Source organism: Oncorhynchus tshawytscha, linkage group LG10, assembly GCF_018296145.1.
Source record: "Oncorhynchus tshawytscha isolate Ot180627B linkage group LG10, Otsh_v2.0, whole genome shotgun sequence".
Taxonomy (NCBI): domain Eukaryota; kingdom Metazoa; phylum Chordata; class Actinopteri; order Salmoniformes; family Salmonidae; genus Oncorhynchus; species Oncorhynchus tshawytscha.
The window spans coordinates 41517085-41531787 of NC_056438.1; positions in this window are offsets into that span (position 1 = coordinate 41517085).

Genomic DNA, 14703 nt, shown 5'->3' on the forward strand with positions numbered 1-14703 from the left:
TCCTCAGAAAATCCTCTTTATACTGAGCAAACCCACAGCGTGAGCTGTGATTGTGAATAGTATAGACCACAAATACCTCAGTGTAAGCTGGGGTGGCACAGGTTTGAGTACCAAGACTAAGCAAATTTACATAGTGAGCTGTGATTGCGAATAGTTATTGAATTCCTAACCATACCATGTGGAGCATTTGCTACATGGCTGGAAGTGGTTCAACTCTGAGACTACCAATCCTTACAGAATAATAGCATATCTTAGATACTAATTACTCGTCTGCAGCTAGAAATTATGTAAACCTGGGACGAGAATACCGACAACAGCCGAAACATCTATTCTATGAGAACATTTCTGATTGGTTCTCCGAAGTAACCATTCTAATCATTAAAGACTTTTTAATTCTTATATGAATGATTAACCATGTGACAATAATTTTGAGAAACAAATACAAAATATTTTTTCTGAATATCAGGAAGGCCCAGGCCACTTCTATTTCTATCCATTGATCGTTTTGACCGGCTTACTCAGAGGTTTCTCCCTCCAGGAACTTCCTGAACAAATGATTTAACTTCTTGAATCAGTCTCCCGAAAGGAGTAGATACTTTATGTTATACCTTTTTATTGCGTCTATTTTACCCCAACGTGAGAGAGGGAGGTCTTTCCATCTTTCAAGGTGATCAGATGTATTTTCAATTAGAATGTTAAAGGGAGGGAATTTCATGTATTTTGGGTTTTAGTGTTACTCCAAGGTATTTAACTCCTTCTGGAGACCATTTGAATGTAAGGGAGGCAATACTGTCTTTGTGACAGTGTATTTTTAAAGGTATTGCCTCCGATTTTCCCCAATTGATCTTATAGCTAGATAGCTTGCTGGGCATTAAGTACTGTTAGCAGTATGTCATCTTCTCAGAGGCTTGGTTTGACGGTCTCCTTACCTTTATTCATTCCTTGTATCCTTTTATCATCTCTCAGTAAGCAGGCTAAGGGTTATGAAGACAGAATGAAGAGCAAAGGTGAGAGAATGCACCCTTAGTGTGTTCCTCTGTGGAGGGTGAAGGCATCTGATATCAGACTATTAGAGCAGATTTGGGCTGTTGGTTACTTGTATAAAAGTGATATATTCTTAATAATGTTTGGCCATAAACCAAACTCTGATTGTATTCTAAACAAGTGTGACCATTCTATGTGTTCCAATACCTTCTCCGTGTCCAAGGAAACAGCCATTGTTGGGAAATAGGACTCTGGTGTTTGGGACTCTCTGGCATAAAAAAAAGACTGTGCATGAGTTTTGCATGTTGTCTGCTTTTTGTCTATTTTTTACAAAGTCAATTTTTACTAAGTCAATTTGGTCTTTGTGGATTAGTTTGTGTAACTTATCTAAGCTAATATCTTACCAAATATTTTATTATCCACGTTGAATTGGTCTGTAATTGCTGTAATCTACCGAGTCTTTATTTTGTTTGGGCAATAGGGTTATTATCAAGTTCAATGGTTTTGGAAAGGTGCTTTTAGAATTGTTTTTAAAACATTTTAACAATTTCGATGATCGTTGCTAATCAAACACTCCAATTTGTGAAAATCACATTCTAACGATTACAACAGCTGTGATGCAATACGTCCTGTTACCCTAACTAACCAAATTAATGCCCCAGTTCTATTGCTATTCAGGCTTTGCACTGACTGTTCATCTAATGAGATGGTTCCCTCTCTCTGTTTCACTATCTGTCTGTTATTCCATTTCTCTTTGTCTCCTTCGTTCCCTCCCTCTGTCCCTGAGGATATGATTAAAAGTGTAGGCCGTCCCAGTGGGAAATCGGTCATGTCACTGCATGGTGTGTCCATGGTGGACTGTTTTTCCTGCTCACCACATGTTAAATTACTGTGCAGACTGGGGTGGAGGAGGAGGACAGATGCTATTTTAAAGAGACTAGAGAACTGCACTAAACCCTTAACACCACTCTGTTCCATCTCTCCACCATATCCCCTCCAAGTGGCTTTTATGGAACACTTTTAACAGTGCTTCTAAACTTGAATTCCTGGAGGTCTTTGTGTGCATGTCTGTGACAGCTGTAGTACATTCCTAAGGCAAATCTTCACTCAAAGGGAAATCAGGCAGATTTATTTAGACCAATTAAAATGTTGCTCTTATTGCCAAACACCTATGAAACAGAATAGACTTAGGCCGGGATTCAATCCGAACTGTGTTATAACTTGCTTGAAATTTAAAGGTAAATTCAAATTAAACCGTCAACTTGCTCTGTTAATGAAAGAACATTACCTGAAAGAACATGCCCAATGCAACCGTTTTTAATATCAATATCAAATAATTTCTGGGTAACAATTAAGTACCTTACTGTAATAGATCTCTGATAAAATTGGCAAAAATGGCTTATAAGCAAAAAACTATTTCTCAAACAAGAATTTTGCAGGGACTGTCTAGAGTGGTCTGAGCAGAGAGGAGGAAACTGAAAACCAGCTGTTATTGGCAGAGTGGTTTGGAACTCCTTTTGTTATTGTTCTATTAACCAATTTATCACATGGTGATGTCACCATGGAAATCTGAATCTCACGCCTATGCAAACCTTATGATTAGAAGGTCCTGTGTAAATGGTATTTTCAATCAGCAACTATTAGGAAATAACACTGATCCATTGGGAAAAACATAATAGTTGCACTATTGGTCTGCCCTTACAAAAATACATTTGTTGCGGCAAACTTCCGGCAAGTTTGTGACAAATTTGCTACAAACTAAATAGTGTGGTGAATCTGCAGCAAACATTTGGCAACAATAGCATTTATTGCCACAGGCAAACAATTCTCTCAATAGTATGTTTGAATCTGTGGCAAACCTACAATACATCCCAAGAAGGTATGTGGACACCTGCTCGTCGAACATCTCATTTCAAAATCATAGGCATTAATATGGAGTTGGTCCCCCCTTTGCTGCTATAACAGCCTCCACTCATCTGGGAAGGCTTTCCACTAGATGTTGGAACATTGCTGCGGGGTCTTGCTTCCATTCAGCCACGAGCATTAGTGAGGTTGGGCACTGAGTTTGGGAACTGATGTTGGGCATTTAGGCATAGCTCGTAGTCGATGTTCCAATTAATCCCAAAGGTGTTCGATGGGGCTGAGGTCAGGGTTCTATGCAGGCCAGTCGAGTTCTTCCACACCGACCTCAACAAACCATTTCGGTATGGACCTTGCTTTGCGCACGGGGGCATTGTCATGCTGAAACAGACTTCCCCAAACTGTTGCCACAAAGTTGGAAGCACAGAATCATGCCATTGTATGCTGTAGAGTTAATATTTCCCATCATTGGAACTAAGGTGGCTAGCCCGAACAATGAAAAATAACCCCAGACCATTATTCCTCCTCCACCAAACTTTACAGTTGGCACTATGCATTGGGGCAGGGTTAATTTGGGTTAATCTGCCAGATAGTGAAGCGTGATTCATCACTCCAGAGAATGCATTTCCACTGCTCCAGATCCAATGGTGGCGAGCTTTACACCACTCCAGTCAACGCTTGGCATTGACATGGTTATCTTAGGCTTGTATACGGCTGCTCGGCCATGGAACTCAATGTCATGAAGCTCCTGATGAACAGTTCTTGTGCTGCCATTGCTTCCAGAGTCCGTTTGGAACTCGGTAGTAAGTGTTGCAACTGAGGACAGCACTCGGTGGTCCCATTCTGTGAGCTTGTGTGGCCTATCACTTTGAGGCGCAGCCGTTGTTGCTCCTAGACGTTTCCACTTCACAATAACAGATCTTAGAGTTGGGGCAGCTCTAGCAGGGCAGGACTGGGGCAGCTCTAGCAGGGCAGAAATTTGATGAACTGACTTGTTGGAAAGGTGGAATTCTATGAAAAAATAAAATATCACAATGCCCCAGGGCAGTGATTGGGGACACTGCCCTGTGTAGGGTGCCGTCTTTCGGATGGGATGTTAAACGGGTGTCCTGACTCTCTGTGGTCACTAAAGATCCCATGGCACTTATCGTAACAGTAGGGGTGTTAACCCTGGTGTCCTGGCTAAATTCCCAAGCTGTCCCTCAAACTATCACGGTCACCTAATCATCCCCAGCTTACAATTGGCTCATTCATCCCCCTCCTCTCCCCTGTAACTATTCCCCAGGTTGTTGCTGTCAATGAGAATGTGTTCTCAGTCAACTTAGCTGGTAAAATAAAAATAAAAAATACAAATTAATGATGGTGCAACGTTGAAAGTCACTGAGCTCTTCAGTAAGGCCATTCTACTGCCAATGTTTGTCTATTGAGATTTTATGGCGGTGTGCTTGATTTCAAATCAAATCAAATCAAATGTTATTTGTCACATACACATGGTTAGCAGATGCTAATGCGAGTGTAGCGAAATGCTTGTGCTTCTAGTTCCAACAATTCAGTAATAACCAACGAGTAATCTAACTAACAATTCCAAAACTACTACCTTATACACACAAGTGTAAATGGATAAAGAATATGTACATAAAGATATATGAATGAGTGATGGTACAGAGCGGCATAGGCAAGATGCAGTAGATGGTATCGAGTACAGTATATACATATGAGTATGTAAACAAAGTGGCATAGTTTAAAGTGGCTATTGATACATGTATTACATAAAGATGCAGTAGATGATATAGAGTACAGTATATACGTAGACATATGAGATTAATAATGTAGGGTATGTAAACATTATATTAAGTAGCATTGTTTAAAGTGGCTAGTGATATATTTTACATCAATTCCCATTATTAAAGTGGCTGGAGTTGAGGCAGTGTGTTGGCAGCAGCCACTCAATGTTAGTGGTGGCTGTTTAAAACCTCTTAAGTCGACCCTCTACTTTTTCGAACATTCTGTTAAAAATCGCGCAACATTTCGGCGTCCTGCTACTCATGCCAGGAATATAGTATATGCATATGATTAGTATGTGTGGATAGAAAACACTCTCACGTTTCTAAAACTGGTTAAATCACTGCTGTGACTATAACAGAGTGTCTGTTTCATCGAAAAGCGCAAGAAAAACTGATCACTGAAAACTGAAAAAAATATCCATGCGCCACTTGCATGTATTGTTCAAGGGGCACGAAATTAAATGGGGCCGAGATTGCAAGTCCTACAGCTTCCACACAATGTCACCACTCTTGTCAATTGCCTTCTCGTTGTTTCTTGGTCAAACGAGGAAGAGAGACCACTTTCCATCCGGTCTCCGACAGGAAGTTTTGGAAGAGAGATTTTGGAAGATGATTTAAAAGCGTGGAGCTATTGAATACACATCGCCTCGTGATCAATTTGATAGATTATTAACGTTTACTAATACCTAAAGTTGGATTACAAAAGTATTTCGAAGTGTTTTGTGAAAGTTTATCGTCAACTTTTTTAATTTTAAAAAATGACGTAGCGTTTTGAAACTGTGTTTTTTTCTGAATCACAGTTTCCATAGATGGATATTTTGGGTATATATGGACCGATTTAATCGAAAAAAAGACCCAATAGTGATGTTTATGGGACATATAGGAGTGCCAACAAAGAAGTTCGTCCAAGGTAATGAAAGTTTTATATTTTATTTCTGCTATTTGTGTAGCACCGGCTACGCTAATTCTTTTGTTTACGTCGCCTTCAGGTATTTCGGGGTGTTGCATGCTATCAGATAATAGCTTCTCATGCTTCTCATGCTTTCGCCGAAAAGCATTTTAATAATCTGACTTGTTGGCTAGATTCACAACGAGTGTAGCTTTAATTCAGTGCCCTGCATGTGTGTTTTGATGAACGTTTGAGTTTTAACGAGTGCTATTAGCATTTGGCGTAGCGCATTTGCATTTCCAGATGCCTAGATGGGACGTCTGCGTCTCAGGTCGACGCAAGAGGGTTAACAGTCTGGTGGCCTTGAGATAGAAGCTGTTTTTCAGTCTCTCGGTCCCAGCTTTGATGCACCTGTACTGACCTCGCCTTCTGGATGATAGCGGGGTGAACAGGCAGTGGCTTGGGTGCTTGTTGTCCTTGATGATCTTTATGGCCTTCCTGTGACATCGGGTGGTGTAGGTGTCCTGGAGGCCAGGTAGTTTGCCCCCGGTGATGCGTTGTGCAGACCTCACTACCCTCTGGAGAGCCTTGCGGTTGTGGGCGGAGCAGTTGCCGTACCAGGCGGTGATACAGCCCGACAGGATGCTCTCGATTGTGCATCTGTAGAAGTTTGTGAGTGCTTTTGGTGACAAGCCGAATTTCTTCAGCCTCCTGAGGTCTGGTCAGGCTCCGTAGATGGGCACAGTGCGCGCCGCTCCCGAGCATACTACTCGCCAATGTCCAGTCTCTTGACAACAAGGTAGATGAAATCCGAGCAAGAGTTGCCTTCCAGAGAGACATCAGAGACTGTAACGTTCTTTGGTTCACGGAAACATGGCTCACTCGAGACACGCTATCGGAGTCGGTACAGCCACCTGGTTTCTTCACGCTTCGCGCTGACAGAAACAAGCATCTCTCTCTGGTAAGAAGAAGTGCGGGGGTGTATGCCTTATGATTAACGAGACGTGGTGTGATCATAACAACATACAGGAACTCAAGTCCTTTTGTTCACCTGACTTAGAATTCCTCACAATCAAATGCCGACCGCATTATCTACCAAGAGAACTCTCTTCGATCATAATCACAGTCGTGTAAATTCCCCCGAAGCAGACACATTGACAGCCTTGAAAGAACTTAATTTGACTCTATGTAAACTGGAAACCGCATATCTTGAGGCTGCATTTATTGTAGCTGGGGATTTTAATAAATCTAATCTGAAAACAAGGCCCCCTAAATTCTATCAACATATCGATTGCGCGACCCGGGATGGCAAAACGCTAGATCATTGTTATTCTAACTTCCTTGATGCATATAAGGCCCTCCCCCACCCTCCTTTCAGAAAAGCTGACCACGACTCCGTGTTGTTGCTCCCAGCCTATAGACAAAAACTAAAACAGGAAACACCCGCGCTCAGGTTTGTTCAACGCTGGTCAGACCATTGGATTACACTCTTCAAGATTGCTTTGATCGTGTGGACTGGGATATTTCGGTGAGCGAGTTTATTAGCAAGTGCATCGGTGATGTTGTACCCACAGCATCTATTAAAACATTCCCCAACCAGAAACCATGGATTGATGGAAGAATTCGCGCAAAACTGAAAGCGTGAAACACTGCTTTTAAAACTTGTTAACGGTACATGTTCCCCAAGGGGTACCACACCCCCCGCTCAACTGAAACAGTGGCGCACAGAATGCAAAAATATTCGTAGAAATATTTAACCTCCACACATTAACAAGTCCAATAGCTCAAATGAAAGATAAACACCTTGTTCATCTACCCAGCGTGTCAGATTTCTAAAATGTTTTACGGCGAAAACATAGCACATATTTATGTCAAACCACCACAAAGACACAGACGATATACAGCCATTTTGTCGAACAAAAGATGCAATCACAAACGCAGGATTAAAAGAAAAATAATTCACTAACCTTTTGAAAATCTTCATCAGATGACAGTAAAAAGGACATGTTACACAGTACATTTATGTTTTTTTCAATAATATGCCATTTATATCCATAAATCTCCGTTTACATTGACGCCATGTTCAGAAAATACTCAAAAATATCCGGAGAAATTATAGATAGCTCCGCCAGATAACATTAATACACATCATAAACTTTGACTAAATATACATGTTCTACATATAGTTAGAAAGATACACTGCTTCTTAATGCAACCTCTGTGTTACATTTATTTTTAACGTTACAGAATTAGTTCACTATGCAATAATCTGAGACGGCGCTCAGACGTAAGCAATATTTCTCCGCTATGTTGGAGTCAACAGAAATACAAAATTACAACATAAATATTCCCTTACCTTTGATGGTCTTCGATCAGAATGTAGTGGAAGTTGTCATACTTACCTAATATATCGTTTTGTTTCAGTTCGTGTGTCCTTATAGTAGCATCTGCTAGCACTTTCAGCTGAAATGCACCCAAAATGACTTCTGGTCCCGAACAGTTGCGCATCAAAACTTCAAAATGACATATTATATGTCGACTAAACTGGTCAAACTAAGTGCAGAATCAAGCTTTAGGATGTTATAAACGTACAAAACAATTCTCAATTCAACCGGACAATCATACTTCTTCTGAGGCAAGCTGGAACAGAGGAAGGGCTTTGTCCAATTCGCGCCCTAACGCGCAGGTATTTTCTCGCGACACTCACTCTTTTCCCTCCCAAAGGGTCAAAACTCGCGGGATTTGCACGATTAAACGCTCTACTGAATGAGGACATCTAGTGGAAGACATAGAAAGTGTCTCCAGATCCATAGCTGGTTGGGAAGGGTGGGGGCGATGACGTCAAAGTTGCCCCAACTTTCATGATTCCAAAACTAGTTTGGGAGATTGCCTGTCCTTTGAGTTCTGCTATACTTACAAACATAATTCAAACGGTTTTAGAAGCTTTAGAGTGTTTTCTATCCAATAATAATTGTTATATGCATATATTAGCAATTTTGGACACATTTTTTTTCAGTTTACTATGGGCACGCAATTCATCCAAAGGGGGCAGTATTCTGCCTAGCCCTAACAGGTCATGGGCAAGGTGACCGGAAACAAAACTGAATACAAACAGTGTAGCTATTCTCTCCGCAAGGCAATCAAACAAGCTAAGCATCAGTATAGAGACAAAGTAGAGTCGCAATTCAACGGCTCAGACACGAGAGGTCTGAGCAGGGAATACAGTCAATCAGGGAATACAAAAGAAAAACCAGCCACATCGCGGACCACGATGTCTTGCTCCCAGACAGACTAAACAACTTCTTCGTTCGCTTTGAGGACAATACAGTGCCACTGACATGGCCCGCTAACAAAACCTGCGGGATCTTCTTCACTGCAGCCAGCATTTAAACGTGTTAACCCTTGCAAGGCTGCAGGCCCAGACGGCATCCCCAGCCGCGTCCTCAGAGCATGCGCAGATCAGCTGGCTGGTGTGTTTACGGACATATTCAATCAATCCTTATACCAGTCTGCTGTTCCCACATGCTTCAAGAGGGCCACCATTGTTCCTGTTCCCAAGAAAGCTAGGTAACTGAGCTAAATGGCTACCACCCCGTAGCACTCACTTCCGTCTTCATGGAGTACTTTGAGAGATAGTGTCAAGGACCATATCACCTCCACCCTACCTGACACCCTATACCCACTCCAATTTGCTTACCGCCCCAAAAGTACCACAGACTACGCAATCGCAATCATACTGCACACTGCCCTAACCCATCTGGACAAGAGGAATACCTATGTAAGAATACTTTTAATCGACTACAGCTCAGCATTTAACACCATAGTACCCTCCAAACTCGGCATTAAGCTCGAGACCCTGTGTCTCGAACCCGCCCTGTGCAACTGGGTCCTGGACTTCCTGAGATGGGCCACCCCAGGTGGTGAGGGTAGGTAACAACATTTCCACCCCGCTGATCCTCAACACTGGGGCCTACACAAGGGTGTGTTCTCAGCCCTCTCCTGTACTCCTTGTTCACCCAGGACTGTGTGACCATGCACGCCTCCAACTCAATCATCAAGTTTGCAGACAACACTACAGTGGTCGACTTGATTACCAACAACGACGAGACGGCCTACAGGGAGGAGGTGAGGGTCCTCGGAGTGTGGTGTCAGGAAAACAACCTCACACTTAATGTCAACAAAACAAAGGAGATGATCGTGGACTTCAGGAAACAGCAGAGGGAGCAGCCCCCTATCCACATCAACGGGACAGTAGTGGAGAGGGTGGAAAGTTTAAGTTCCTCAGTGTACACATCACAGACAAACTGAAATGGTCTACCCACTCAGACAGCGTGGTGAAGAAGGTGCAGCAACGCCTCTTCAACCTCAGGAGGCTGATGAAATTCGGCTTGTCACCAAAAACACTCAAACTCTTACAATCGAGAGCATCCTGTCGGGCTGTATCACCGCCTGGTACGGCAACTGCTCCGCCCATAACCGTAAGGCTATCCAGAGGGTTGTGAGGTCTGCACAACGCATCACCGGGGATAAACTACCTGCCCTCCAGGACACCTACACCACCCGATGTCACAGGAAGGCCAAAAAGATCATCAAGGACAGCAACCACCCGAGCCACTGCCTGTTCACCCCGCTATCATCCAGAAGGCGAGGTCAGTACAGGTGCATCAAAGCGGGGACCGAGAGACAGAAACTGTTTTTCTCAAGGCCAAACAGCCATCACTAAAATTGAGTCTCGGCTGCCAACATACTGACTCTACTCTAGCCACTTTAATAATGGAAAAATGTATGTAATAAATGTATCACTAGCCACTTTATATAATGTTTTCATTACTCATCTCATATGTACATACTGTACTCTATACCATCTACGATGCCATTCAGCCATCAAGGCCTATGCCATTCAGCCATCACTCATTCATATTCTTTTCTTTTTTAAAATTTTTACCCCCTTTTCTCCCCAATTTCATGGTATCCAATTGTTAGTAATTACTATCTTGTCTCATCGCTACAACTCCTGTACGGGCTCGGGAGAGACGAAGGTCGAAAGCAATGCATCGTCCGAAACACAACCCAATCAAACCGCACTGCTTCTTAACACAGCGCACCTCCAACCCAGAAGCCAGCCACACCAATGTGTCAGAGGAAACACTGTGCACCTGGCTACCGTGGCTAGCGCGCACTGTGCCCGGCCTGCCACAGGAGTCGCTGGTGCATGATGTGACAAGGATATCCCTACCGGCCAAACCCTCCCTATCCCGGACGATGCTAGGCCAATTGTGCGTCGCCCCACAGACCTCCTGGTCGCGGCCGGCTGCCACCCGGGAGGCCTCATTCATATTCTTTTATGTACGTATTCTTATTCATTCCTTTACACTTGTGTGTATAAGGTAGTTTTTGTGAAATTGTTAGGTTAGATTACTTGTTAGATATTACTGCATGGTCGGAACTAGAAGCACAAGCATTTCGCTACACTCGCATTAACATCTGCTAACCATGTGTATGTGACAAATAAAATTTGATTTGATTCCAAGTCCCAGTTTATGCTACAGTAGCTACATTGTTTGTTTATATAGCATTTATACAAATCAGAAACATTTAGAATGCTGGTGTCAGTTAGAAGCATATTAATTTCAAGACAACTTTGTAACAGCTGATGTTGTTTTCCCAAAACCTTACCTGCAACCAATTGATTCCAACTTTACCCCAAAAATAGAGGAGGCAGGTGGCAGCAGGAGGATGTAGGGAACTGGTCTGTCTGCCCAATATAAAGGATCAAAACTGGCAGAAGAATAAAATTAGCATAAATAGGAAAGCATACCAGTTTCGTTTGAGGACCAGTAATGTTGACAACTGTGCCATACAGATTGCAAAATAGTTGGATGAGATTTTTGTACCGATTCCACTGTACAGGGTGTAAGAGTTGATATATAAAACAACCCCAGATTCAAGACTTTGTGCTTTTCAGTGAATATTATTATATAGAATACTTTCCATCAACAAAATATTGAATATGTGGTGCATAAAATGATCGAAGCTCTGCAGATTTTGTTGTGAGGATACAGAATCAATAGACCAATTATTTTGATACCCTCAGGTAGCCTGTTTCTGGTCTCAGGTTCAGGAATGGCTGAAAATGCTTAAAATGTATTTAAAATTGACCCTAGAGATAGTACTGTTAGGAGATCTGGAGAGACCGGGTCAGTAAATTGTTAATATACTAATACTCTTAGTAAAAGTATTTATCTTCAACTCGCAATCTGTGGATTCTATTCGATTAGATACAATTTCAATCTATGTTAAACATCACAGCATAGTTGAAAGATATATTTTGCGTAGAAATCCAAAGAGGGTGGCCAGCAGAGATAGGTGGGATGGGCTGAGGGAAGCTCAGGGTTGGGATGTGGAATTGGAGACAAGTGGGAGTGGAGTTGCTGGGCGGGAGATAGAATGATAGTCAAAATAAAACATAATAAAAAGTATGTTTGAAGGACACTGAGGGGCAGTGTTTTTACAGCTAATGTCAGTTTGCCTGGGGCTGATGCAGTGCAGGTGTTTGTACACATGCATATACACATACTTTCATTCAAATACACAAATACACACACATATGTAAATAGTGCCTGACATGCACTCAAACATGTACAGTTGGCCTTGCTGTTATGATTTTAGTTGTCCTTGATGTCCTTTTTTTTGCATTGTTGTTTTCTTTGGTCTTCTTCTTTTTTCTAATGAGTTGCAAGATATTGCTCAGTCATCACTTGGCTCATATATATTCTGTAGCTGCCCCTTTAAACATCCTAAGGGCAACATCCCTTTAGAGTTCACATTTCTCTCATGTAAATGTTGTAGCTACATACAAATATTACAGAAATAATTTATTTGGGAAATACAGTCTTTGCTCTTTTCTTCATTAGCACACTAATGATTTCAAGTTATATTGGATTTATTTTTGTCTGTTTAGAATATTTAGTACATTTAGTATGTTTAGTTTTCTTTGTGAGAAGCAAGTTCGTTTAAAGTTAGATGTTTTATTTATGTAGATAAAACATTTCAATGTTGTTAATACAAAAAGTAACCAAAAATTGGGTCTAATTTGCATATTCATAATGAGTTTGCAGCAAACAGTAGAATGTTCGTCACAAGTTTCCCCGAATTGTTGGCCAGAAGTTCACAAGTCGCTGCAAATTTGCCACAACAGTTTGCCAAAAAACTAATTTGCGGCGACTTGGGAACTCGCCACAACTGTTTGCCAGAAGCCTGTTGTTTTAGTAAGAGTGAGCTGGGTCTACATGATTATACTGGGAATGGTCACAATGTTCTGTTATTTGGTCTTTTATTGGACTCACAAACATAATTAATGGGACCATCCGACATCCAGTTGGGAATGTCCTGGATAGAAGTTAAAGGTTAAATCTTATGACCTTGTGACCCTAGTAGCGCCCTTGTAAAAGGAGAGCTCTCTGAAGTCAATCTACGGTATTAATCTAAAAAACTTTTACGAAATACCATGGAAGTCCCACTGAGCTTATTAAATGGAACAGATATTCAGCAGAATACCTAAAATGTCTCAATCCAACCCAATTAGGGCTGCATGTCTGGAAGACCTTTTTCATATTAAATGCTGTTTTTAAATTGGTAATTAAGCTTGAAAAAAAAGTTTGTCTGAAGTACTTTCCATCCGTCTCCTATAGTGCAAGAGCAAGCATTTATGGCCATGCATGTGAATAGAGTAGTCTTACAATACAGTAATGAGTTTAGAACTACCAAACCAAATGCGGCCTTCTTCCTCATAAAGGTTAAGGTAAAGGAGTTAATGCGTGGGTTACAATTACCTACACTGACAAATAAGGTTTGTAAAAAAATACAATTGGACTGGAGTGGTCTGGCCGCCATCAATTTATCTCACGCAGGCGACAGCGAAGATATCTGGAAAACGTCCATGTCATGTGATTCGGAGTACATCAAATCAAATGTTATTGGTCACATGCACCGAATACAACTGGTGTAGACATTACAATGAAATGCTTACTTACGAGCCCATTACCAATAAAGCAGAGTTAAAAACAAGTGTTTGCTAAATAAAAAAAGGAAATAGTAACACAATAAAAACAATAACGAAGCTACAGTGTGTATACAGTACCAGTCAAAAGTTTGTAGACGCCTACTCATTCAAAAGTTTTTCATTATTTTTACTATTTACACATTTTTACATATACACATATGAAAGTGTAGCAACAAAGATTTTTTTGAACAAATCAAAATATTTTAGATTCTTCAAAGTAGACACCCTTTGTCTTGATGACAGCTTTGCACACTCTTGGCATTCTCTCAACCAGCTTCATGAGAAATGCTTTTAAAACAGTCTTGAAGGAGTTCCCACATATGCTGAGCACTTGTTGGCTGATTTTCCTTCACTCTGTGGTCCAACTCATCCCAAACCCTCTCCATTGGGTTGAGATCGTGTGAATGTGGAGGCCAGGTAAACTGATGCAGCACTCCATCCCTCTCCTTTGTCAAATAGCCCTTACACAGCCTGGAGGTGTGATAGTCCCACTAAGCACAAACCAGATGGGATGGCGTATCGATGCAGAATGCTGTGGTAGCCATGCTGGTTAAGTGAGACTTTAAATAAATCACAGACAGTGTCACCAGCAAAGCACCCCTTAACCATAACACTTCCTCCTCCGTGCTTCACAGTGGGAACCACACATGCGGAGATCATCCGTTCACCTACTCTGCGTCTCACAAAGACACGGCGGTTGGAACCAAAAATCTCAAATTTGGACTCATCAGACCAAAGGACAGATATCTACTGGTCTCATTTCCATTGCTTGTGTTTCTTGGCCCAAGCAAATCTCTTCTTATTGGTGTCTGTTGTGTTTTGGTGTCTGTAGTGGTTTGTTTGCAGGAATTCGACCATGAAGGCCTGATTCACGCAGTTTCCTCTGAACAAGGTGATGTTGACATGTGTCTGTTACTTGAACTCTGTGAAGCATTTATTTGGGCTGCAATCTGAAGTGCAATTAACTATAATGAACTTATCCCCTGCAGCCGAGGTAACTCTGGGTCTTCCTTTCCTGTGGTGGTCCTCATCAGAGCCAGTTACATCATAGTGCTTGATAGTTTTTGCGACTGCACTTGAAGAAACTTTCAAAGTTCTTGAAATCTTCCAGATTGATTGACCTT